This window comes from Lissotriton vulgaris, unplaced genomic scaffold (assembly GCF_964263255.1).
Source record: "Lissotriton vulgaris unplaced genomic scaffold, aLisVul1.2 SCAFFOLD_1450, whole genome shotgun sequence".
Lineage (NCBI taxonomy): Eukaryota > Metazoa > Chordata > Amphibia > Caudata > Salamandridae > Lissotriton > Lissotriton vulgaris.
This window is the reverse complement of record NW_028243200.1, coordinates 159432-184495: the sequence shown is the minus strand read 5'-3', so window position 1 is coordinate 184495 and position 25064 is coordinate 159432. Positions and strand designations below refer to the sequence as shown.

General features: G+C 44.2%; 1 pseudogene across 1 annotated transcript in view; it reads left to right on the top strand.

Moving 5' to 3' along the window:
- Positions 1-6845, top strand: part of LOC147668669 (uncharacterized) — a 99464-nt pseudogene extending 92619 nt beyond the window's left edge. Inside the window, exon 4 of the transcript XR_015303845.1 lies at positions 3207-6845. The product of XR_015303845.1 is annotated as an uncharacterized LOC147668669 (transcript). The remainder of the gene's footprint in view (positions 1-3206) is intronic.
- Positions 6846-25064: the final 18219 nt, after the last annotated feature.

Here is a 25064-nt window from a genome sequence, read left to right as displayed (position 1 = left end):
TATCCTGCTTGCAGCTCTGTGATCATACCCAGAGCCGAGGATAGCTCAGGTCTGTCATGGTAATACGTGATTTTTGGCAGAGATCAGCCTGGCCCGCTCACTCTACGTGAGCTACTCACAGGTGCTGCACTAAGGCAGATTTGAAAGCTTGCCTCGGACCTCAGGGCATCCAGGGCTGGAGTGGAGAACCACGCAGCAAGCATCCGTAACACATGACACTTGTTAGCAGGCAGAAGAATACCTTGGAAGTTGCCACCCTCCCATGCTCCTCGAGCTAGGTTCACAGCTCACATTCTGCAGCGCCCAGCTGCCCCCCCTGCCAGTGATGAAAGATGGAGTTCATGGAGGCCAAGAGGTGGTAGATGAAGCTCACGGACGGCCATCACTTGTCCTCCTTTGCTGCTCCAGTCCAGTTTCCAAGTAGCGGGCAACAGACGTGCATCCACTGCAGTCTACAGCAGGTCTTTCCAATCCTTATTTTCTACCACACATTGAATTCTCCCTGTAAAGGGTGCCTTCCATTAAGGAAAGTTGGTTCAGTAAAGAATTGGAACCGCTGAACCAGAAAAAAACCACACTTAGATAAAATAGGAATTTCATGCACATTTGCATTATGATTCAGAAAGTATTTTTGGTGAAATTGTTGGCAAAAATGACAAGGTTTTGCATACCTATGTCTACAAAATGCATTATATTAGTGCACACCTCAGCTTATTCAGGCTTGGCAGTGATAACATTGTAAACTTCATCAAAATTAAAGGCCCTGCTTTTGTTGTGTACATGTGGATTGTCTGCCTATTGCACTAGCAATGTGTACACTATGCAGACTCTTGCTGTCTGAAATGCTCTGTATTCAGTGTGAATTACGCAACACAAATCTTTTTTGGGGTCGAAACTAAGATTATTATTTTTTTAAACTTTGGATGTGGGGCTCAAATGTGCAAATCTGAATTTTAAGCAACACCACTTGCGTAGTGGACCTCAGAAGCCTGAGCCTTAAACGGGAAAAGTAAATTTGCTTACACCAGAATCCAAAGCGTTGTTGCCAAAAATGCCATAATATGGGGGTCACTTGTTATTGATTCTTCAGTCCAAATTAACAATCTGGATTGTGCATTAGATATATAGACTAATAGATAAGGCTTCAAAGATTGTTCCACGGAGAGCAGAATTGTTACATAACTGCCATTATATTTTTTCTGTAGGTGGTCCTTCACAACACCATGATTGCATTTCTGAAGACAGCTTATGGTATTGTTGACTGCAAGTCCGATTTGGGGTGATGCTTTTATTGAGAGATTTGATGGCAATGTTCATTAATTTGTGAGAAGATATTTCGGCACTTGGATCATTTGTTGTGAAGAATTATCCATAACCTATGCTTGTGTGATTTATGATTCACTGATGTGTTTCTTTTACTAGTAGTGGGTTAATAAATATTCCTCCAGAGACCAGTTGCCTAGTCTCTGTTGGTTTCTTTATGCTTCCTTACCCAGTTAGTCAATGAGTACAAGCGGAGAAAGTTTCTACTGCAAAATCTCTAAATGGATTTTTCAAATATCATGACACGCCCTCACATCGCTGCTTTATAGGAGAAAACTAACTGCATTAGGACATTGTAGGTCTGCAATGTTATGAAACCGCTCCTTAGATTTGAAAGACTGCTAATTTGTTCAGAGAGGTAATCCAATATTGCCTGCATTATGGAAGTTTACTTCACAAAGTCAATAAAATTCTAAGGCGGTTCCAGTGGCGCTTACAGGGATCTGGTATTTAGAGTCTGAGTTAGTGGAGGGACAGTTCACACACTCTACTAGTCCTAGAAGTTACTGGTTAATCTTGGGTGTACTAGTACTGTTGCTGGGTTATCAACCAGAAAATGTCATGGTTAAGAGGCACACATTTTTTCAAAACTGAACAGTCTGATCAGTTCTGATCTGATTGGAGGAGACACCAATAGGATCGACTAGTTCACCAGTTGCAATCAGAAAGGTGGACTTTGCATTTATCCTCTAACTCTGACATTAAACCTAAATATCTTGAGTGCAGACCCTGTTGCTTTTCTGCTACCTCCTTCTCTGCCTTTCCCCTTCAAAATCACTCCTTCCTCTTCAAAATCACTCCTTCCTCATCTATTAGCTCTGTCCTTTATAGTCCCTTTCCTAGCCCTACCCTTTTTAATGTCTTCGTATCATCATTGGCGAAAATCACCGAAAAATGGGGAGTCTAATTCTGCTCTTACGCAGATGATACACAACTGTTGATTGCTATTGATGGGCTCAAAGATACAAGGATTAGACTAACCAACTGCCTCTCTGGAATGGTGGCTTGGATGTCCAATCACTGTCTGAAACTGAATGCAGACAAATCTGAGATTCTGCTCTTTAGAGGAGGACATCCAAGCACTCGTCACTGGGCAATGCACCCGGAGTTAAATAGGCTGCAAAAAACGTTGGCATTCTTGTTGATAATGCACTAAACATGCGTACACTTTGTGGGAAAAGCTTTGCAACACTAAAATTGCTAAAAAGACTCTTTCAATGGATCCCTCTAGAGTGTTGGATGACCATCGTCCAAAGCACTGCTAATTAGCAAATGGGACTATGGGAACGCACTCTTTGTGGGTATGGTGGACTACCTCTTCACTCCATTGCAGATGGTTCAGAATGTGGCAGCCAAACTGGTATGCAACAAAAGCAAGTACAGTTTAGCATCAGAAAGCATGAGGACGCTCCACTGGCTCCCTGTGCGACAAAGGGCCAAATTTAAACTATTCGGTCATACGTACAAAGTCCTACATCAGTTGGGCCCAAGAATTCTTAGTGATAGAGTTGTCTTTTAAGCACCCACACGGAACTTGAGGTCATGCCACTAGGCACTGGCAAAAACTAAGCGCCTCGAGAAGAGCAGGGCTAGAGATCGCTCCTTTTCACATCTAGCAGTGACTCACTCAAATTAATTACCTCTAGAACGTAGGCTTATCAATGACTACCTAATATTCAGGAAAACATTAAAACCAAATCTGTTACCCAAGACCTGTTTAGCAACCTAAAGACCCTCTGTCAGAACTCTACCCTCACTAATAATGTGCTGTCCTTAACGCCGTGATATCCATATGGATGAATGATGTGCTGTATAAATAAATAAATGAAAAAGTCCCTTTGATTTCATTCCCATCCTTACAGAGATTTGTTTTTCATTCACAGAATCAATAAAACCTGATGAAGAGACCTGCAGCACCCCAGCACCAGTTAATCAACTGTACCAGTGTGTAGAGTCTGCGAAAACCCTCGGCTGGAGGTTGGACCTGGATACACACCCTACGATGTATACGTTCAGGGAAAAAACACAGACCTAGTTCGTGAAAAATTTCATGCAGAGCTCATCTTAATGGACAGTTTTAAAAGATTCACACCAGAAATCATCTCTTTGAGTATACAGAGTGTGAAAAACCTTTGGTTCACTCAGAACTCCCACAATTGTAATTCTATTGTGAAATTAGAGCAGTTAATCTGAATATCCTGAGGATAGGTCATACCAGTGTAAGGAGTGTGAGAAAAGCATGATCCCAGAACATTTCTGTTGAAATATCATAGAATGTTCACTGGGGAGAAAATCTAGTTGTCTATGGAATGTGGATAAACCTGCACTGAGGGTTCTTCTCTGTACAGGCATCAAATAGTTCATTCTGAGGATAGGCCGTACCAGTGTACCGAATGGGGGAAAAGCTCCACTGAGACAAAGAAGCTGTTGAGAGACCAGAGAGTCCATACAGGTGATGAGCGCTATAATTGTACAGAATGTGGGATTAGCTACACTGAGAATGGCACACTGGTAAAGCAACTGATAATCCAAGCTGGTGAGGAACACTTTCACTGTAATGAATGTGAGAAAAACTTCGCTGAGAAGAAATCCCTGTTGTCATATAGTCCATACTCGTTAGAAACCATGCCACTGTACAGAAAGTGCAAACAAAATTCAATAGTGACTCATAAGATAATTCATGTTGGTGAGGAACCCTATCAGTGTACCGAATGTGAGAACATCTTCACTTGGAATAGCATAGATCAGATTCATCAGAGTAACCATACTTGTTAGAAACCCTGTCACTGTACAAAATTTAGGAAATGATTCAGTGAGAACGGCATACTGATGATGCATCAGACAAGCCATACCCGCCAATAAAATCTATCAGTATACAGAATATAGGCAACGCTTCATTAAGACAAACAGTTTTTTAAAACAACAAATAGTCCATAATGGAGAGCAAGACTTCCACTGCACAGAATGTGGTAAAAGCTTTACTCAAAAGGGCACGCTGTTGAACCATCAGAGACTCCACACTGGTGAAAAATCCTATAAGTGTACAAAAAGCTGGAAAAGCTTTACTGTGAAGGGTACGCTGTTGAGCCATCAGAGAATCCACACTTGTGAGAAACCCTATCAGTGTACAGAATGTGGGAAAAGCTTTACTAAAAAGGGTACACTGTTGAACCATCAGAGAATCTATATTGGTGAGAAACCCTATCATTGCACAAAATGCAGGAAAACCTTTAGTATGAAAAGCCATTTGTTGATGCATCAGAGAATCCACACTGGTGAGAAACCCTATCAGTGTACAGAATGCTGGAAAAGCTTTACTCAAAAGGGCGCGCTGTTGAACCATCAGAGACTCCACACTGGTGAAAAACCGTATAAGTGTACAGAATGCTTGAAAAGCTTTACTGTGAAGGGTACGCTGTTGAGCCATCAGAGAATCCATACTGGTGAGAAACCCTATCATTGCGCAGAATGCAGGAAGAGCTTTACTGTGAAAAGCAATTTGTTGAAGCATCAGAGAATCCACACTGGTGAGAAACCCTATCAGTGTACAGAATGCGGGAAAAGCTTTACTCATGAGGGCACGCTGTTGACTCATCAGAGAGTCCACACTGGTGAAAAACCCTATAAGTGTACAGAATGCGCAAAAAGTTTTACTCGGAAGGAAATTCTGTTGAAGCATCAGAGAATCCATACTGGTGAGAAACCCTATCAGTGTACAGAATGTGGGAAAAGCTTTACTAGGAAGGCTACGCTGTTGAACCATCAGAGAATCCATACTAGTGATAAACCCTATCAATGCACAGAATGCAGGAAGAGCTTTACTATGAAGGCTACGCTGTTGAACCATCAGAGAATCCATACTGGTGAGAAACCCTATCATTGCGCAGAATGCAGGAAGACCTTTACTGTGAAAAGCAATTTGTTGAAGCATCAGAGAATCCACACTGGTGAGAAACCCTATCAGTGTACAGAATGCGGGAAAAGCTTTACTCAGGAGGGCACGCTGTTGAATCATCAGAGAGTCCACACTGGTGATAAACCCTATCAGTGTACAGAATGTGGAAAAAGCTTTACTCGAAAGGGTACACTGTTGAGTCATCAGAGAATCCATACTGGTGAGAAACCCTATCATTGCACAGAATGCAGGAAGAGCTTTACTGTGAAAAGAAATTTGTTGAAGCATCAAATACTCCACACTAATGAGAACCCCTATCAGTGTACTGAATCAGGAAAAGCTTTACTGAGAAGAGCACATTGTTGAAGCATCGGAGAATCCACACTGATGAGAAACCCTATAAATGTACAGAAGGCAGGAAAAGTATTACTGCGAATAGCAATTTGTTGAAGCATCAGAGAATCTACACTGGTGAGAAACCATATCAGTGTACAGAAGCCGGAACTCGGAATGGTACCCAGTTCACCCATCAGAGAATCCATACTGGTGAGAAGCCATATCAGTGTACAGAACCCGGAACTCGGAATGGTACGCAGTTCACCCATCACAGAATCCATACTGGTGAGAAACCTTATCAGTGTACAGAATGCATGAAAAGCTTTACTGAGAAGGGTACCCTGCTGAGCCATCAGAGAATCCATTCTAGTGAGAAACCCATCCGTGAACAGATTGCTGGAAAAGCTTCACTGTGAAAAGCACTTTGTTGAAACATCAGAGAATCCACACTGATTAAAAACCTGATGAGTGCACAAAATGCAGAAAAAGCTTTACTGTATAGGGTAATCTGTTGAAGCGTCAGAGAATCCATACTGGTGGGAAACTGCATTGGTGTACTGAATGTATGAGAGGCTTCACTAAGAAGAAAGCTATCTTAAGACATCAAAACATCCACACTGGTGAGAAACCGTATCCATGCACAGAATGTTGGGTAAGCTTTACTCATACGAAATCACTCTCGGAGAATCCATACTGATGAGAAACCTTTTCATTGTTCACAATTTAGGAAACACTTCACTTAGATACCCTTAATAAAGGCAATTCATTGTGGCAAACATGAGAAAAGCTTCACAAGAATGCAGATATTGTAAAATAATCTGAGAATCCATTCATTGTAGAAAACTCATAGCTTAGAATGTGGAATACTAATGAAGCAAGGGGACTTAAAATATATCAGCATTTGGGAGATAGAATGAATGCAAAAGCGAATTCAGAAGACCAATTCAAAATAAGAGTCCTCTCTTTCACCTTACGTAATCTATTATTTTTAGAATTTCTTCATATTATAAACCTTGCGATCTTGCCTTGCACAAAGGTACGTGACTGGTAAATAAGAATGTCTGTGGAATTGTTGAAAGTATAAAGGTAAAGATCGTCGCCATGGTGTCCAATCAAGAGCTTTTTTAAAGTCTGTATTACCCCATTCACTCGCTTACTAAGATTCCCTGGCCATGACAGCTGTTTGTCCTTTTATAAATACTACATGCTTCATTAATTATTATGCACAAATATAGACACACACCTGTGAAAATAAATGTGTAATAACACGTTATTTGCAACAAAGCAAAAATCAAACATTTCTTACTATGACAAAATTCTGTTATATCCTCAATGCAATGTGGCTGACATGTGACTAATTCTCATTAGAAAACATCATGGTGTATAGAGATCTGTAACATGAAATATTCTAAACATTATCATTTGTTTTTCAAGACTCATTTTTATTTCAGGAGTAGGTGAAATGCTATACTGTTTGGTTATTTGTTGTAAAAGAACATAAGCAATGCTTAATTATGTTGTTAAGTGTGAGAGACTCTTTTTGCAAGCTCCCCCGTATGCTTTTTGCCCTACTGTTGCTCGAGTTAGTGCTGTGTAATGACTGTAGTGCCTGTGGACCCTGCATTCCAGGACTCTATGCATGTACTCTGACCCTTAAAAGTGTATGTTTAATTGGCTTATCTCCAATTAGCATAAGTTTACTACAACATTGCTGTCTATTGTATGACACCCAATGTACCCGGAGTCTATACATTAAGTGTTCCTCATGGACTGCAATACTTATTGTGCCACCACAAGTGTGACAATGTGTAACATCTCTCCCACACTGCCATTGCAGGCTGGCAGAGTAGCATTAAAACTGCTAACTCGGCTGTGCCATTTCAACCTGTGCCAAAGCCAAAACCTTCTTTTTTTAATATTTGTAAGTCACACCCAAGGTAGGTCTAACAAGCCTCAAAGGAAGAGTGTATTATATTACAGAGAAGGATATCCGTTATATTTTACATATCCTGACAGCAAAAACCCTGAATTGTCAATTTTACTGTGTTAAGATGAGTAGCCCCATTGGTTCGTGTGGAGTTACACACTGACAACTCCGTATTGCTAACTTCCAAATGGCACTACTAAAGTTGAAACTTTACGGTATCAAAAGAATCATTGCAAAAAATCTAACTTGATGCACAAGTTGAGTTTAATGTACCTATATTATTAATTTTTAGTATTAAATCTCTTTATTGACATATTATGACGCATGCATAAATAACACCTGACCATATGGCCCCAAACCCTCATTACATTGTAAGGTAGAAAGCTTAGGCAATAAGACAGAAAGAGCCATATCCGCTATAGAACAAATTCCAGGAATGAGCACACTGTAGATGCGAACAATCTATATCAGGTATTAGAAAAACCAGAAGCAACCAAAACCCCCAAATGCCCACCTAAACCCCCCACCCACCACCCAAGTTCCAAGTCCACTACCCCTTCTATCGAGGGCCCTTAATTTGTAGAAAGTTGTAATTTTGTTGCCCAAAACTTTCCACTAACCGTCTTTGGTTGCACCCAACTGCTGTCCTTGAGACAGCCTGCTGCCCTCCTAGGGAGAGGTGAGAACAACTTTCTGGAAGGGGAATTAAGGACCTGCCCAGGGAAAGAGGTATGATCTTCTGGCAGGACGGCCTGAGGGGGTGTGAGCCCAGAAGGCGTGTTGTGTGTTTCTTGCATGGCCCATTGGTGCTTTACTATTTTAACCTAACTGTGCATGTTTTAGGCCGCTTTTCTTTTACACACATTACTACATAACATGCTTGCTTTTGTGCCACATTGTATTTTTGCACAGAACCGGCACATCTCCGACAAAGGTAACGGGGCCACCGATATCCCCAAAAGCCAAACAGGATTATTTGAGTGGGGAGTGTAGTTTGGTCAGTGCTGGGGACTATTTGGGAGAGGTGATTGATTTAGATTTGGTTGATTGGTCCAAGCACTTAAGTCCTAATCGTTTCCAGGTCCTGTCGTTCGATATGGGTGATGGTGATGTTGTTGCACAAGTCCAGAATGAGGTAAATTTAAGTTTACTGCAGCAGGTTTCGCCCCCTGAAGTAAGTAGCTCTGGGGTTATAATTGGCCCCCCTGATAGTCCTAGCATACCAGGTGCAGAGGGAAAGCAGTCCGACCAGTTGGTCCAGCAGAAGGAGGCAGAATCGGAACAGGATAGCAGTGATTTCTCTGTTATCGCTTTGCTTAAAATGTTTAATTTGGAGATGCATAAGAGATTTGAGGGTTCTGAGCTGAATCAGGAAAGTATCAGGGTGGCTTGTGGCTTGTTGGAGAAAAAGATAGATGGTTTGAGTAGCCGTACGACTGCATTAGAGGTGGAGGTTAAGTACCTTAGAGTGGAAGTTATGGTCAATCGGAAAGAGCTAGAGGCAATCAAGATTAAAGATAGGGAGCATGAGGAAAGAGTAGAAAGGTTGGAGAATATGCAGAGAAGAAATAACATGAAAATGTTAAAACTCTTGGAGGGCAAAGAAGGAACGGATACAGAAAATTTGTAGTGCAGCTATTGAAGAGTGAGTTGCAGCTGGAGGAGATAGAGAAGGAGATCTCCAAGGATATTCAGAGAGTACACCATGATCCTTTCAGGTTGAACCCGAATCGTGCTAAACCCAGGAGAATTTTGATTCATTTTATGATATATACTCTGAAAGAAAAGATCCTAGCAAGCGCCCTTAAGAAAAAAACAATTGAAGTAGATGGTGTTAAAGTGGAGGTAAGATCAGATTTATCATCCATCACTGCTAATAGACAATGGGAGCATGGTAAAAGTATCGAGCCGTTGAGGAAATTGGGGGCTTCGGTCCAATTGAAGTTCTCTGCGCTGTTAAAGGTTATATGGAGTAACAAGATGCAATCCTTTCGTTTTGTTGATGAGGTCAGTGTCAATCAGGAGGTATGTAAGTCAGGAAACGTTATCGCCACGTATCGTGTTTATTAGGTTGCTCATGTTCTCTCTTAAAGGACTCTGTGTGTACATCAGTTTTTATTTAAGTTGTAATGTTTTCTAATTTCACCGCCCGTCAAGGGGCACTCATAGGGCTTATTTAGCCATGGGTAATTGGAATGGGTTTTCCGAGGAGACGGGGTGGTTTCTAGGGTCTCTCTGGGGTGGGGGGAGGGGAGGAGGGGGAAGGGAAAATACAGAAAAATCCTCAGGAGCATTTTTGCTGTCAATGGAAGAGAGGGTGTGAGAGATTATGTGTTTATGTCTGGGATGAGTGGGGGTACTTCTAAAGAGTTGAGAATTTTATCTTGGAACGTAAATGGAATGCGTGAGAAAAGAAGAAGGGATTTAATTTAAAAATATTTGAGGGATTCTTTGGCCCAAGTAATAATATTACAAGAGGCCCATTTATCCGGGGATGAGAGTAAGAAGTTGTTCTTGTGTCAGCGGTGGTTGGCTCATGAAGTCTATACTCCCTAGACTGCTGTGACTAAAGGGGTCGCAGTTTTAATCAAACATGGTCTAAATATCTCGGTTGAAGGGAAAGCGGCCAACGTAGGAGGGAGGTGGCTGGTTGTAAAGTTAAAGGTTTACGGGCAAGTGCTTATTGTGGTGGTCTACTATGGTCCAAACCAAGATAATATAGGCCCTCTGACGATTTGGCTAGGGAACTATTACATTTTTCAGGACAGATCTTCTTGGCAGGTGATTTTAACACAGTGCTGGATCACAGATTAGACCGTTCTGAAAGGAGTAGAGCAGCTGTGAATCCTAAAATGTCAAATAGAGTCAGGCTGATGATGTCCCAGCTAGGGGTATGTGATATTTCGAGATGCAGGTTTGAACAGCAGCTAGTATTTACGTTTTATAATAAAAAATACAGTCATAAATCCGGAATTGATTATTTCTTGGTAGATAGAAGGCTGGTTGATTCAGTTGTTCAGGTGGGCCATGTTGGAGCACATCTATCTGACCATTCAGCCATAACCCTCCGCTTGGCGATAGGGGATGGCAACTCTGATTCAATCTGGAGGTTAGATCGCACAACACTCTCTGATCACGAAGCAGTAGAGGTTTTGAAGGAGGAGACTAAGCTATTTTTTTCAAAGAATCCGGGATCAACCAGGACACAGACTTTTTGGGATGCGTACAAGGCATTTTTACGAGGGAGATTGGGCGCTTTGGCGGATAAGAAAAGGAGACTTTATTATGGTAGGGTTACAGACCTTGAGAAGAAGATCTGTATATTGGAGGCGGGCTTGGTAAACTCTGGTAGTAGGGGCCCTATTGAAAAGGTCCTTCAAGATCTTACGGAGTTAAAGACAGAGCTAGTGGGAGTTCTGAGGGAGAGAGTTAAGTAGAAGTGAGATTCCAGCCAGCGTGCTAATTTTGAGTATGGTGAGGGCTGCAGTAAGCTGCTAGCGTGGAAGACAAAGAGTGACCAAGTTTGAAATCTGATTAAAGAAGTAAAAAATGTGGAAACGGGTCTGATGATTACAGATAACAAAGGAATAGCTGCTGCTTTTTATGAATACTTTGGCAAGTTTTATGAGGATGATATGGTAGTTGAAGATCAGGCTGTGCAGAGTTGGGTGGAACTGTTGGACCGCCTATCGGATGAACTTAAGGATGTTCTGAATCAGGAGATTACTAAGTTGGTGGTTGAGGAGATTATCGGGGGGGGGAGCCAAGGGTCCTGGGCCAGACTGCCTCCCTGCTGAAGTTTACAAACCATTGGTTGGGATACTAACACCGATTATATGTCAGTTGTTTAATGAGATATTTTTGGGTGATATGTCTTTGCCCTCCTCTTGGAATGAGGCAAATAGAACATTAATACTGAAGCCAGGGAAGTCACCCAAGTCTGTGGAATCATATAGGCCCATCTCATTACTTAATACTGATTATAAATGTTTTGCTAAAAATATTGCAGGGAGGCTGAACGGTGTCATACCACAGTTAGTTAATGAGGACCAAAAAGGTTTTATTAAGGGGGAGATATTTGAAAGAGCTGACCTTTTCCCTCATTGGTGCCATAGATATGGCTTCTGCTCATGATCTTCCCTTGGCGGTTATCTCTTTAGATGCCGCCAAAGCGTTTGATCGAGTTAAGTGGGTCTATTTGCATGCTTAGTAAAACATCTTAACTTGGGAATACATTTTAGTAAATCTCTTTCAGCAATATATCAGGCCCCCACTTCAAGAATACTAGTGAAGGGGATGCTAACTCACCCAGTGTCAATTATGCGAGGCACCAGACAAGGGTGCCTGCTGTCACCCCTTTTATTTGACTTGTATAGAGAGCCCCTAGCGCATAAGATAAGGTCTTCTGAGAATATTGTTCCTTTCGAGTTTAAGGTATGGTCTAAGAAGATTGGATTGTATGCAGTTGACATAATTATCTATTCTCCTAATCTTCAGGAATCGATGACATGGCTCCTAGATTTAACTAAAGAGTTTGGGGCTGTTTCAGGCTACTATATTAATAAAGAAAAAACAAGTTATGGCCTGGAATATAAATACTGAGGGAATTGTATGTAAAAACGAGATGAGGTATCTCATAGTTAGGATAACGCAGAATATTGCAGATCTCACCAAAATTAATTTTGTTAAGCTTAAAAAGGAGATAAGTGCTAGTTTACGAGGGTGGTCCCATTTACCAATTACAAAGTTTGGGCGGACAAATTTGGTGAAAATGATGCTGTTGCCAAAGTTAACTTTTTTATTTGAAACAGTCCCTCTGATGTTTAAGAAGGATTTGCTTGCAAGTTTGCAGAGTGAGATTAGTACTTTTTTGTGGGAATCAAAAGGGCCGCGCCGGTCTTGGAAGAAGCTCAGGAGAAGATTTGCAAAAGGAGGTTTAGAGGTTTCGGACTTGCAATTTTACGCGTGGGCTTTTTTGTTGAAAAACAGCAGGATGTTGCTGGACATTCCGACTAATACGGTGATTGGGAAAATGTTTTGGAGCAATGTTGATGAAGCAAAGCTATAATGAAAATGGTTTTATGTATACATTTGCTGTTCCCAAATTCTTCAAAAAGGTTAGGTTAAACGTTTTAAGACACTTGGCAGAGACTTGGTTCAGAATCAGTAGAGCTTTAAAAATTAATTTTTATAGCCAAATGGCTTCGATTTAGGATGCACCTGGCCCGACCATTAAAGGAGATCGGTCTGCAGAGATGGAAGGAGTTATTCCCGGATGGAAAATTAGTTCCCTGGGGGCACTGTGAGGAGGTATGGGGTCGCAGTTTTTAGAGATTTAAATATTTACAGATCCAAAGTTGGTCGGCGGTATCGGGTGATCAAATTGAAACTCATAACGAGCTGGAGGATAAGCTTTTCTCTAACGGTGTATTCAGAAAAGAAATATCACTGTGGTACTGGCTGATGTTAGAAATGGAGGATGGCCGCTTCAAGTTACCTGAGATCCTGTGGGAAGACTGCTTGCCGGAGATCGCTATGGAAGACCAATGGAAAGTAACAATGTCTATGCTTTATAAAATAGTAAAGCCTGCAAATTTAAGGAGGAATCATTTTTTTACGATGCACAGGGGGTATTGGTCTCCGCGAAGACTCTTCAAATTTGGTTCAGGGGGTGTGGTGGTGTGTCCCAAGTGCAAAAGTCCTAATGAAGATGATCTGCATATGTTTCTGCTGTGTCCGAAGATTCAGGCATTTTGGGAGGCCGTGAGTAGCTGGTTTTCGAGTGCCCTAGGGTTGAAGATCAAGGTAAGCCCAGAGTCAGTCATAGCTAGAAGACTTGACCTGCAAGGTAAGGGCACAGATGATAATGCAAAACTTATTTTCTATGCTATACTCTTGGCAGGAAGAGAGATATGTAAACTGTGGGCTTCTCCGGTCTCGCCAATAGAAGCGGACTGGTCACGAACTATGAGATTTATTGCAAAATTAGATATTTTGGATCAGACGAAGAAGAGATACAAATTTTGGATTCCTTTTTTGGCATGTTTTGGATGAGGGCAGGGTGAGTTGGTTTCAAAACATATAAATCCAATGATTAATCCTTAGCCTGCTTCGGTTGGTGAAAGTCTTCTTGGTTACTGGGAAGATTTGGGGTAAGGGCTGACGCGCTGTGGAGGAAGACTCCTCGTCCCTCTCCTTCGACGGGCTTTGCCCGGAGGGGAGTTTCTATTCTAAAAAGCATTGTTCTGTCTCTTCCTCTATAGCCAGTAAAGGAGGTGGAAAAGCCCAGGGTCGTTTCGCTTAGTTTTGGGCGGTGAAAAAGCAAATGAGAAAAAAAACAGAACCTGCACATGTTCCCGTATTTTATTATTTTCCTGGGATTTAGTCCGAACACACTAGACAAGGTCAAACAGCAGTGCCCCTGGTTATTCTCTTTGGTCTGTCACTATCAAATAGACATAGCAAGAGAATGCAACTGCTGTTTGTGAGTACACATATCTTGTCATATAACAGGACCAGGGTTTAAAAAAAAAACACACTGAAATGCGACTCAGATTGGTGCAATTGAAGGTCCTCCATCGTTGCTATGTTACCGGCCCGCATTTGGTGCGAATGGGTTTGGCTGCTAGTGGTGAGTGTAGAAGGGGATGTGGTGAGACTGTAACGTTTATGCATATGTTATGGGACTGTACTGTCATCCGGGGGAATTGGACCACAGTTCATGATAAGATACGCGAGGTGTGGGGAGTGGGCCTTGAGTTGGAAGCACGTCATTGTCTCTTGAATGTCTGGGAACCAACTGATCTTACGTCTCACGGAAACGTATGGGTCACGCTTGCATGTGCTATTGCCAAGCGCAATATCGCTCAACTATGGGGGGCTAATCAGCCCCCACATATTGGGAAATGGATGGAGGACCTGGGCTGGTGCATGTTTAGAGAGCGATTTGTTTACGCAGTTCCAGGGGTAGGCCCAGGAAGTGGGGGGAAATTTGAGGGGCCTGGAATGTGTACATAGGAGATATTTGTGTTCCCCCTGCTATACTGGAAGATCATGTTGTGTCGGAGGATCCCTGAACCCGTTTAGTATTATTTGCATTGTATTTCGTAACTTGGAGGATGTGACAACATTTATTGTATGTTTGGATGCCACCCAGTCTATTTTTATGTTCGTGTTTTTGTTTTCTTATTTGTGTGAGTTAATAAAAAGGAAAAAAAAACACACTGAGCGAAGGTCCTGAAGCAAGAGTGCTGTGCCTGCTGAGATGCAGAACATCCACCTATGTATGCTACGATACGGGGTCTGCCACTAATCCCAGAGAGCTACAATATATATAATCATTTAGTTTCAATAGAAAGGAGGAGGTAGGCTAAACTGTCTTATAACATGACAGGCCGTTTGTGGTTTTTTAACAATGCTAATTATATTTTTGGTGTGCATTCATTGTCTAATTGTAGCACAATACTGCATCTTAGAGCACGACAGCTTAAATAATTATTATAAACTTCCTTTGTGTCTTTATCTTATTGTTGAAAAGTATGAGTGCGACAGCGGAACGGTGTGTCCTGTTACCACGGTCCCTGAGAGGGTTGAGTATGTTGTGTTCTTCAGTGCCACTTACTTGTTTCACTGTTTCTTCCACCTATGAAGGGCAATTGGTTGGTACATTAGGAATGGGGTGCTCTTATGGTTGTACAAACAAGCTGGTTTCTTGGGCAAAGAGGGAAAAGCCGCTGTCCAACTGTTTTTTCAAGGGGAGTGTAGCCTCCAGGTGGCCATACCTATTCGATGGGCTAGAGCCCTCCACACACAGAAAGGTCCAACCATGTTGGCAATCAGCCAAATGTCGTACTCTTTGATATCTAAATGCCACATGTAAGAAATTGGTTTTTTTTGTTTAGTGGGGTGTTAACCCTTATCAAGCAACAACCGCAATCCTTGTCAGGTGATCCAGAAAAGGTCACAGACTTACCTGTGCTTAACCCTCTGATAGCGTGGCACAAAAGCTGTCAGGCCTAACTTAATATTTAACAACAAGGGGTGGTGATGGACAGAGTTTCTGAATTAAGCAGAATACTCTCACCCAGTCAAGAGATCAGGGCTAGATCCAACACCGTTTTTTAGCTCACTGCACCATCCCAGCTCAGAACCTGGCTATATGCAAATTAGTATGTTCCTGTCCCAGTGCATGATGGGAACATGGCAAACCAAACTACCAAGCCAATTCTTACACTGGGAAGGAAACAAGCTTCTGGGAAACGGTTTCTGGCATATCAGCTGTCGTCGGCCCGGCTTGCTTGAATCCTGATGGTGCAATGAGCAAGGGACTCACATCTGAGTATACCCTTCCACACTTAGGGTGGACAAAATATTTAACAACGAGGGGTGGTGATGGACAGAGTTTCTGAATTAAGCAGAATACTCTCACCCAGTCAAGAGATCAGGGCTAGATCCAACACCGTTTTTTAGCTCACTGCACCATCCCAGCTCAGAACCTGGCTATATGCAAATTAGTCTGTTCCTGTCCCAGTGCATGATGGGAACAGGGCAAACCAAACTACCAAGCCAATTTTTACACTGGTAAGGAAACAAGCTTCCGGGGACCGGTTTCTGGCATTTCAGCCGTCGTCGGCCCGGCTTGCTTGAATCCTGATGGTGCAATGAGCAAGGGACTAACATCTGAGTATACCCTTCCACGCTTAGGGTGGACAAAATATTTAACAAGGGGTAGTGATGGACAGAGTTTCTGAATTAAGCAGAATACTCTCACCCAGTCAAGAGATCAGGGCTAGATCCAACACCGTTTTTTAGCTCACTGCACCATCCCAGCTCAGAACCTGGCTATATGCAAATTAGTCTGTTCCTGTCCCAGTGCATGATGGGAACAGGGCAAACCAAACTACCAAGCCAATTCTTACACTGGGAAGGAAACAAGCTTCCGGGGACCGGTTTCTGGCATTTCAGCCGTCGTCGGCCCGGCTTGCTTGAATCCTGATGGTGCAATGAGCAAGGGACTCACATCTGAGTATACCCTTCAACGCTTAGGGTGGACAAAATATTTAACAACAAGGGGTGGTGATGGACAGAGTTTCTGAATTAAGCAGAATACTCTCACCCAGTCAAGAGATCAGGGCTAGATCCAACACCGTTTTTTAGCTCACTGCACCATCCCAGCTCAGAACCTGGCTATATGCAAATTAGTCTGTTCCTGTCCCAGTGCATGATGGGAACAGGGCAAACCAAACTACCAAGCCAATTCTTACACTGGGAAGAAAACAAGCTTCCGGAAGCTTGTCTCCTTTCCAGTGAAGAATTGGCTTGGTAGTTTGGTCTGCCCTGTTCCCATGATGCACTGGGCCTGGGACAGACTAATTTGCATGTAGCCAGGTTCTGAGCTGGGATGGTGCAGTGAGCTAAAAAACGGTGATGGATCAAGCCCTGATCTTTGGACTGGGTAAGATTGGTCTGCTTAATTCAGACACTCTGTTCATCACCACCCCCTTTTCTGAATCATTTTTGGCCACTATAGGTGTGGCAGGGTATACTCAGACATGAGTCCCTTGCTTACTGCACCATCAGGATTCAAGCAAGCCGGGCCGACGACGGCTGAAATGCCAGAAACCGGTCCCCGGAAGCTTGTCTCCTTTCCAGTGAAGAATTGGCTTGGTAGTTTGGTCTGCCCTGTTCCCATGATGCACTGGGCCAGGGACAGACTAATTTGCATGTAGCCAGGTTCTGAGCTGGGATGGTGCAGTGAGCTAAAAAACGGTGATGGATCAAGCCCTGATCTTTGGACTGGGTAAGAGTGGTCTGCTTAATTCAGACACTCTGTTCATCGCCACCCCCTTTTCTGAATCTTTTTTGGCCACTATAGGTGTGGCAGGGTATACTCAGACATGAGTCCCTTGCTCACTGCACCATCAGGATTCAAGCAAGCCGGGCCGACGACGGCTGAAATGCCAGAAACCGGTCCCCGGAAGCTTGTCTCCTTTCCAGTTGTTAGGGTTTTGGGCAGCTAGTCCCTTCTCAGTGACCATGCCGTGGCATCACATGACCAATGACCTGTAGGATAAAAGTGTAGTCCTACCTTTACTCATTGCTTGAAATCGCCATTATTGGATTCCGGTTGCTGGCTGCTGTTCGAAAACGCTTCTGCTGATTGACCCCTTTTTTTCCGTCTTCTTCACGGGCTTGTGAGAAGAATTCCTGTTGATTTTGCTGTGTTTATATTTCGCTCCCCTCTCCCCCTCCTTGTCCCCTCCCTGTGGTTAGTTAGCGTAGGGTCCCGGGTTGGTTCTTTCCCTTATTAGTTTCCCTTGTTTTTCCTTCCCAGCGTAGTGGGGTGTTGGGTGTTCGGGGGCTCCCGTTCACTGTCTGATAGTTTGCTTCCGCTCGGTGTACGAAGGCTTTTGTTACCGAACGCTAAGAAGCTTACGGATGTAATCGGCGCGTCCTGGTTAGACGCCGATTCACATCGTTATTTGCGGACGTGACGTTTTGGGTCACTCCGCGAGAGTTGTGCCTCTATCGCTGGGGTTTTGCCTAAGTATGGGCAAATTTTGAAAATCTCGCGTTCGCGAATTTTGCGGATTTGCGAACTCGCAATCCGCAAAATCCGCGAATTCTTGCGAATTTGCGGATCCATTTTTTTGTGTTCGCAAGGATTTCTGCCAGTTCGCGAGGGTTTCGTACCAGTTCGCAATTGCGAACTTACATTTCGGCGCCCAACGGTCGCGAATTATGTTGTTTCTACGTCTGGTTTCTGGCATTTCTGGCATTTCAGCCGTCGTCGGCCCGGCTTGCTTGAATCCTGATGGTGCAATGAGCAAGGGACTCACATCTGAGTATACCCTTCAACGCTTAGGGTGGACAAAATATTTAACAACAAGGGGTGGTGATGGACAGAGTTTCTGAATTAAGCAGAATACTCTCACCCAGTCAAGAGATCAGGGCTAGATCCAACACCGTTTTTTAGCTCACTGCACCATCCCAGCTCAGAACCTGGCTATATGCAAATTAGTCTGTTCCTGTCCCAGTGCATGATGGGAACAGGGCAAACCAAACTACCAAGCCAATTCTTACACTGGGAAGAAAACAAGCTTCCGGAAGCTTGTCTCCTTTCCAGTGAAGAATTGGCTTGGTAGTTTGGTCTGCCCTGTTCCCATGATGCACTGGGCCTGGGACAGACTAATTTGCATGTAGCCAGGTTCTGAGCTGGGATGGTGCAGTGAGCTAAAAAACGGTGATGGATCAAGCCCTGATCTTTGGACTGGGTAAGAGTGGTCTGCTTAATTCAGACACTCTGTTCATCACCACCCCCTTTTCTGAATCATTTTTGGCCACTATAGGTGTGGCAGGGTATACTCAGACATGAGTCCCTTGCTTACTGCACCATCAGGATTCAAGCAAGCCGGGCCGACGACGGCTGAAATGCCAGAAACCGGTCCCCGGAAGCTTGTCTCCTTTCCAGTGAAGAATTGGCTTGGTAGTTTGGTCTGCCCTGTTCCCATGATGCACTGGGCCAGGGACAGACTAATTTGCATGTAGCCAGGTTCTGAGCTGGGATGGTGCAGTGAGCTAAAAAACGGTGATGGATCAAGCCCTGATCTTTGGACTGGGTAAGAGTGGTCTGCTTAATTCAGACACTCTGTTCATCGCCACTCCCTTTTCTGAATCTTTTTTGGCCACTATAGGTGTGGCAGGGTATACTCAGACATGAGTCCCTTGCTCACTGCACCATCAGGATTCAAGCAAGCCGGGCCGACGACGGCTGAAATGCCAGAAACCGGTCCCCGGAAGCTTGTCTCCTTTCCAGTTGTTAGGGTTTTGGGCAGCTAGTCCCTTCTCAGTGACCATGCCGTGGCATCACATGACCAATGACCTGTAGGATAAAAGTGTAGTCCTACCTTTACTCATTGCTTGAAATCGCCATTATTGGATTCCGGTTGCTGGCTGCTGTTCGAAAACGCTTCTGCTGATTGACCCCTTTTTTTTCTGTCTTCTTCACGGGCTCGTGAGAAGAATTCCTGTTGATTTTGCTGTGTTTATATTTCGCTCCCCTCTCCCCCTCCTTGTCCCCTCCCTGTGCTTAGTTAGCGTAGGGTCCCGGGTTGGTTCTTTCCCTTATTAGTTTCCCTTGTTTTTCCTTCCCAGCGTAGTGGGGTGTTGGGTGTTCGGGGGCTCCCGTTCACTGTCTGATAGTTTGCTTCCGCTCGGTGTACGAAGGCTTTTGTTACCGAACGCTAAGAAGCTTACGGATGTAATCGGCGCGTCCTGGTTAGACGCCGATTCACATCGTTATTTGCGGACGTGACGTTTTGGGTCACTCCGCGAGAGTTGTGCCTCTATCGCTGGGGTTTTGCCTAAGTATGGGCGAATTTTGCAAATCTCGCGTTCGCGAATTTTGCGGATTTGCGAACTCGCAATCCGCAAAATCCGCGAATTCTTGCGAATTTGCGGATCTATTTTTTTGTGTTCGCAAGGATTTCTGCCAGTTCGCGAGGGTTTCGTACCAGTTCGCAATTGCGAACTTACATTTCGGCGCGCAACGGTCGCGAATTATGTTGTTTCTACGTCTGGTTCATCATCACAGGTTCCCAGCACCCTCTGTTTCACCACTGCAACCCTCTGTTACATCAATGCCACCCTCTGGTTCATCATTACTGTAGATTATGGGGGGGGAAAGCAAGCACACCAGCCCTGCTTCAACTGAGATGAATTAATTTGGGGTTAGTTTATTAGTGTGTCACTGTTTTAAAATTCCAGTCTGGCACCTGCTTCCTTATCTGTAATTTTGCTTTCTGTTGCAGTGCATTTTTTTTCCCCAGGACCTTCTTTGTGGCCTACTTGTAGCTATTGTATGAGCCTGCTGTGAGGGTCAGAGCAGGGTCATACAATTGTTGCAACTAGCAACTGAATTCTGGAGGGGCCCCAGTCAGGAAGCACTACCGGGAATTGTTACTAATGATGAGTTTGAACTCTTGCCCCTGCCGAGTGCTTTCAGTTTTGAAAAACTCGTTTTTCTGCAATTTCGCGGGGTTCGCGGGCCGCGAACACGCGCGAGATCGGATTCGGAAGCCGCAAATTCGTGCGAATATGCAATTTGTTTTTTTTGCGGCGTGTTAGTTGGCAAGGTTTTGTGCGTTTTTGCGAGCCGCTCGTAGCGCAAGACGCGAAGTTACCCTCGCGGTCGTTCAAGGGCGCAGCCATCTTGTTTGCCTGACGTATTTCCGTTTCCGGGTGCGAAGTGTAATCTCGCAAAGTCCGCGGCTTGCCAGTACAGTCTTGAATGAATGAATGAATGGCGTTTTTATACCGCGCAAACCTTAGCCCCAAGGGGCATCAAGGCGCAATACGAACAGACATAGAAAGTCCAAACTCCATATAGGTAGACCAAAGGCCATTTGGGAGAGCAAGAATCTAATATGCTTGAGAGAAAAGCCAGGTTTTGAGAAGTTTTTTGAAAATTGTCAAGGAGGATTGACTGGTGAGCTCAAGGGGAAGGGAGTTCCACAGTTTGGGAGCCAAGGTGGAAAAGGCTCTACCTCCCCATCTAACCTTAGCAAACCTAGGGACTACCAGCCTATTCTTTGAAGATGAACGGAGCGTTCTAGTGGGGGTGTAGGCACACAGAAGAGATCTAATGCTTTCAGATCCTGAGCCATGGATAGCACCATGGGCCAGACAGAGAATTTTGAAAGAGATCCTAGATGGAATCGGAAGCCAGTGAAGGTCCCTTCTGGCCATTGTTGCAGATGTCCTCCTAGGGAGGCTTAGAACCAATCTGGCTGCAGCATTTTGCACCATTTGGAGGCGATGGATAGAGCCTTTATTGATGCCACCATAAAGGGCATTACAATAGTCTAGCCTCGATAGTACTAGGCCAGCTGTTGCTTGTTTCCGGGCTGCCAAGGACAGGTAAGGGACAATTTTCTTTAAGATTCTGATGGTGCCACAGCAAGTAGACACTGTCCTATTTACCTGGGGGTCGAAGGAAAGGGCGGGATCAATTTGTACTCCAAGGTTCTTAGCAATAGGGGTGGGAGTCGGGCAATTTCCCAGGGATGGAGGCCACCAGTCCTTTGACCAGAGATCTTGGCTCCCTCCGAAGACCATAACTTCGGTTTTTTCACCGTTCAATTTTAAGAAATTACCTGTCATCCAATTGGAGACTGCCTCCATACAAGCTCTAAACTTGGAGGCGATCTCACAGACTGGCTGGGTGATGGATACCAAGATCTGTGTGTCATCAGCATATGACAGCACGTCCAGGCCAAAGGATCTTACCACCTGTGCAAGTGGGGTAACATAGATGTTAAGCAGTAGAGGGCTCAATGAAGAGCCCTGGGGAACCCCACATTGCATCTTTTGGGGATCGGAGAGGAAGTTGCCCATTTTTACTCTCTGCTCCCTGTGATGGAGAAAGGAGGAGAGCAAGCTGAGGGCAGAGCCTCCTAGTCCGATATCCTTGAGCCTGGAGATAAGTATTGACGGGGACAGGGTGTCAAAAGCCGCTGTGAGATCCAACAACACTAGCAGCGAAGGATGTCCCTTGTCAACCTCAGATCGAATTTTGTTTGTCACAACAGTGAGGGCAGACTCAGTGCTGTGAACTGATCGAAAACCGTGCTGGGAGCTATCAAGCATGTTGGAATTTTCAATATAAGTGGACAGATGTTGATTTATGTGAGATTCCAGAATCTTGGCTGGGGCCGGGAGTAAGGAAATAGGGCGGTAATTCTTCAAGATCCCTGGGTCTAAGGAGGGTTTTTTTAAGCAGAGGCCTAACAATAGCGGTTTTCCAGGAAGAGGGAAAGATACCCTCTTGGATCGCCAAATTCATAACTTCCAGTAGCGGGGGAAGCACCGACCCTCTGCAAGTTTTTAAAACTTTTAGCGGGCAGGGGTCAAGAGGCGAGCAGGACTTTGTGGTATCAAGTAGAAGATCGAGATCTTCTATAGATAAAGAGGGAAAACATGTAAGTGAAGGTTTCAGCAAAACATCAGTCTTTTCGTTTATATCAGGAATGGAGAGGGAGGATTCTGGTGCCTTAGCATTAAGCTCTTGGTTTCTAATTTCGAGCACACTATAGATATCCGCAATCTTATCGTGGAAAAAACTCGCTAAGCTGTTACAGAGTTCCTGAGTTTCGATGGTAGGGTCAGCCGGTTTGGGTGCCGAGAGAGAGTCGATAATATTAAAAAGGTCTCTAGGGGATTTTAGGGATGTAGTCAGGTTAGTGAAATAGTGCCTTTTTTCTTCCGTGTTCGCAAGGAAAATCTTACGCGAACTTACCCGCGCGGTCGTGAACGGGCGCGGCCATCTTGTTTCTCATTCATTGCTATGGTTCTGGGCATGGTCTTTGTATCCTCTGTCAATCTCTGCCATCCTTTGCTTGTTTGAAGTTTTTTTTGATCTATTTTACTTATTATCTATCCCTCTATTTTTCTAGCCCTATATTTTTGTGTTTACTGCTACTTTTGGTTAATTTTAAACTACTTTTGTAAACTCTTTTCTTTTCTTCTCTTCCCTATTCTATTTTCTTTATTCCTTTCCGCCCAGACCATGGTGAAGGGAGCCGGGAAGCATCCCGAGAAGGGGAAGGGTCCTGCACCCCGTATCCGGCTCCCGTGCAGGCGTTTGAGGGGGAGCTAGTGATGCCACGGGAGATCTTTACCCCGGAGGAGGTGGCCCAACTCATTTTTTATGTTCAGCGCCGCCTCCCCAGGACCATCATGGGAGGCGGCAAGATCAGTGCCGGGTACGGGGCCCGGGAGCGCCGGAAGCGGTGGGAGAAGGTGTGCCAGGCAATTTACCACCACTCTCGGGTCTGGCGCACCTACAACCAGGCCACCCACCGCTGGACGGATGTCCTGACCCGTGAGCGAGATCTGCTCGACCTCCTTGGCCTTGAGATCCCCGGGCTTGGTGAGTAGTAGCTATGTCTTTACTACTATGTTTTCTCCTGCTTTGTTATTATATTGCAAATTTTTGTTTTTTACCAAGAGCAATAATGCTGCTCATTACATTGTAGGTAACTTTTATTTCAAAATCTTCTGTGCATTTCAGGTACACTGCTCTCCTTCTTCTCAGTAGTGTTGCTACTATGCTTATTTGTTTTAGATTTTGTGTTCATTTCATGGGCCTGTGAAATTATGTATGAGTGTAGTTGAAAGAACTGCGTAATGCTACACACTAAGGTTCAGATTTTTAATTACCGGCGCATCCCTGCAAAGTTGCAGGGATGCGCCAGTAATTGTGCGTCACGCCACCATCACCCATGGTGCGCCGTATTTACAATGCGGCGCGCCATGGGCCCAAAACGTCACCAAAGCGTTACGCATCTGTGCGGTAAAGGCGGCGCATTGCGGGAGTTGCGTCGCAACGATGGTGCAGCTCCATCAATGCTCTGGGGTGCCCTATCTCCCCAATGCTGCGTCAAGCCGTACGTCTGCTTCAAGCAGGCGCAGGGTTTGAGTCGCGCATCATTGTCCTCAAAGTGACTGATTGAAATCTTGTAGATTTCCCTCAGCCACTTTTAGGATGCGTTCCTGCGCAGGAACGCCCTCCCTTGCGCCGGAACGCCCCCTATTGGCGCAGGGCTTTACAACGTGATGCATCTCCCATATGCGTCACGTTGTTAATATACGGCGCACCATTGCGCCTCTTTTGTGCTGTCTCTGCATCACAAAAGTCACGCAACAATGGAGCAAAAGAGCCGCAAGGGCCTTCTAAATCAGCCCCTACAGACTCAAGTCCAGTCCTTCCTTTGTACACATGGCGATAAGAAGAAATAGTGGTGGTGGATTAATAGTTTGAGTATTTTAATGACTGGTGAATGTAGTAGGAAACTTTAGTGTTGTCGCTGATCTTCAATCACGATGGACTTTGGCTGTCACTTTGCGTGCTGCGGACTGCTGCCTGCCAATCCTAGGCAAACCTTTTTAGTACTTTGTTTAGTGAGTTACATAGGGTAGTTTCCAATTCGACGGTCCGCAAATCAAGCAATACTAAAGTAATGACGTAGTCGACCACATGAGATTGGTCAATAATATATCCCGTGGAGTCGTTCCCTATTTGCTATTTCGCAAAAATATTTTGTTACTTTGTTAGTTCTTTTGAAATGTTTGATTTGGTTGAGAAATATCATCCATGTTTTCTGTTTTTCTTTCTTTCATGTTGTACATCAGCTTCCCCCAGGGGCAAGAGGAGGACACAGGAGGAGGAGGAGGAGGGTGCTGTTGTCGATGCAGGCCAGGACCGGGCAGTCGAGGGCTCCTTTGCTGGCCCCAGTCAGTTTTATTTTTAATATAGAGTACTTATTTTTTCCTAGCGTTCCTCATTCGATTTTTTCTAAATCGTCTTTGATCTTCTTGTAGACAGGATCTAAATTCTTATCCTGCCTCGACTATGACTCCGTGTGGTATTACTAGATTATTCTTATTAGTCTGTCTGTGTAGATAACTAAGATTGCACATTTGGCATTTCCATTGGACTCCCATTCTAGTCAGCAATAGCTCTATGCACTGCATCCTCTGGGATTGTCCATAATGTCTTTTCAAGTATTCTAAATGTTTATGCTT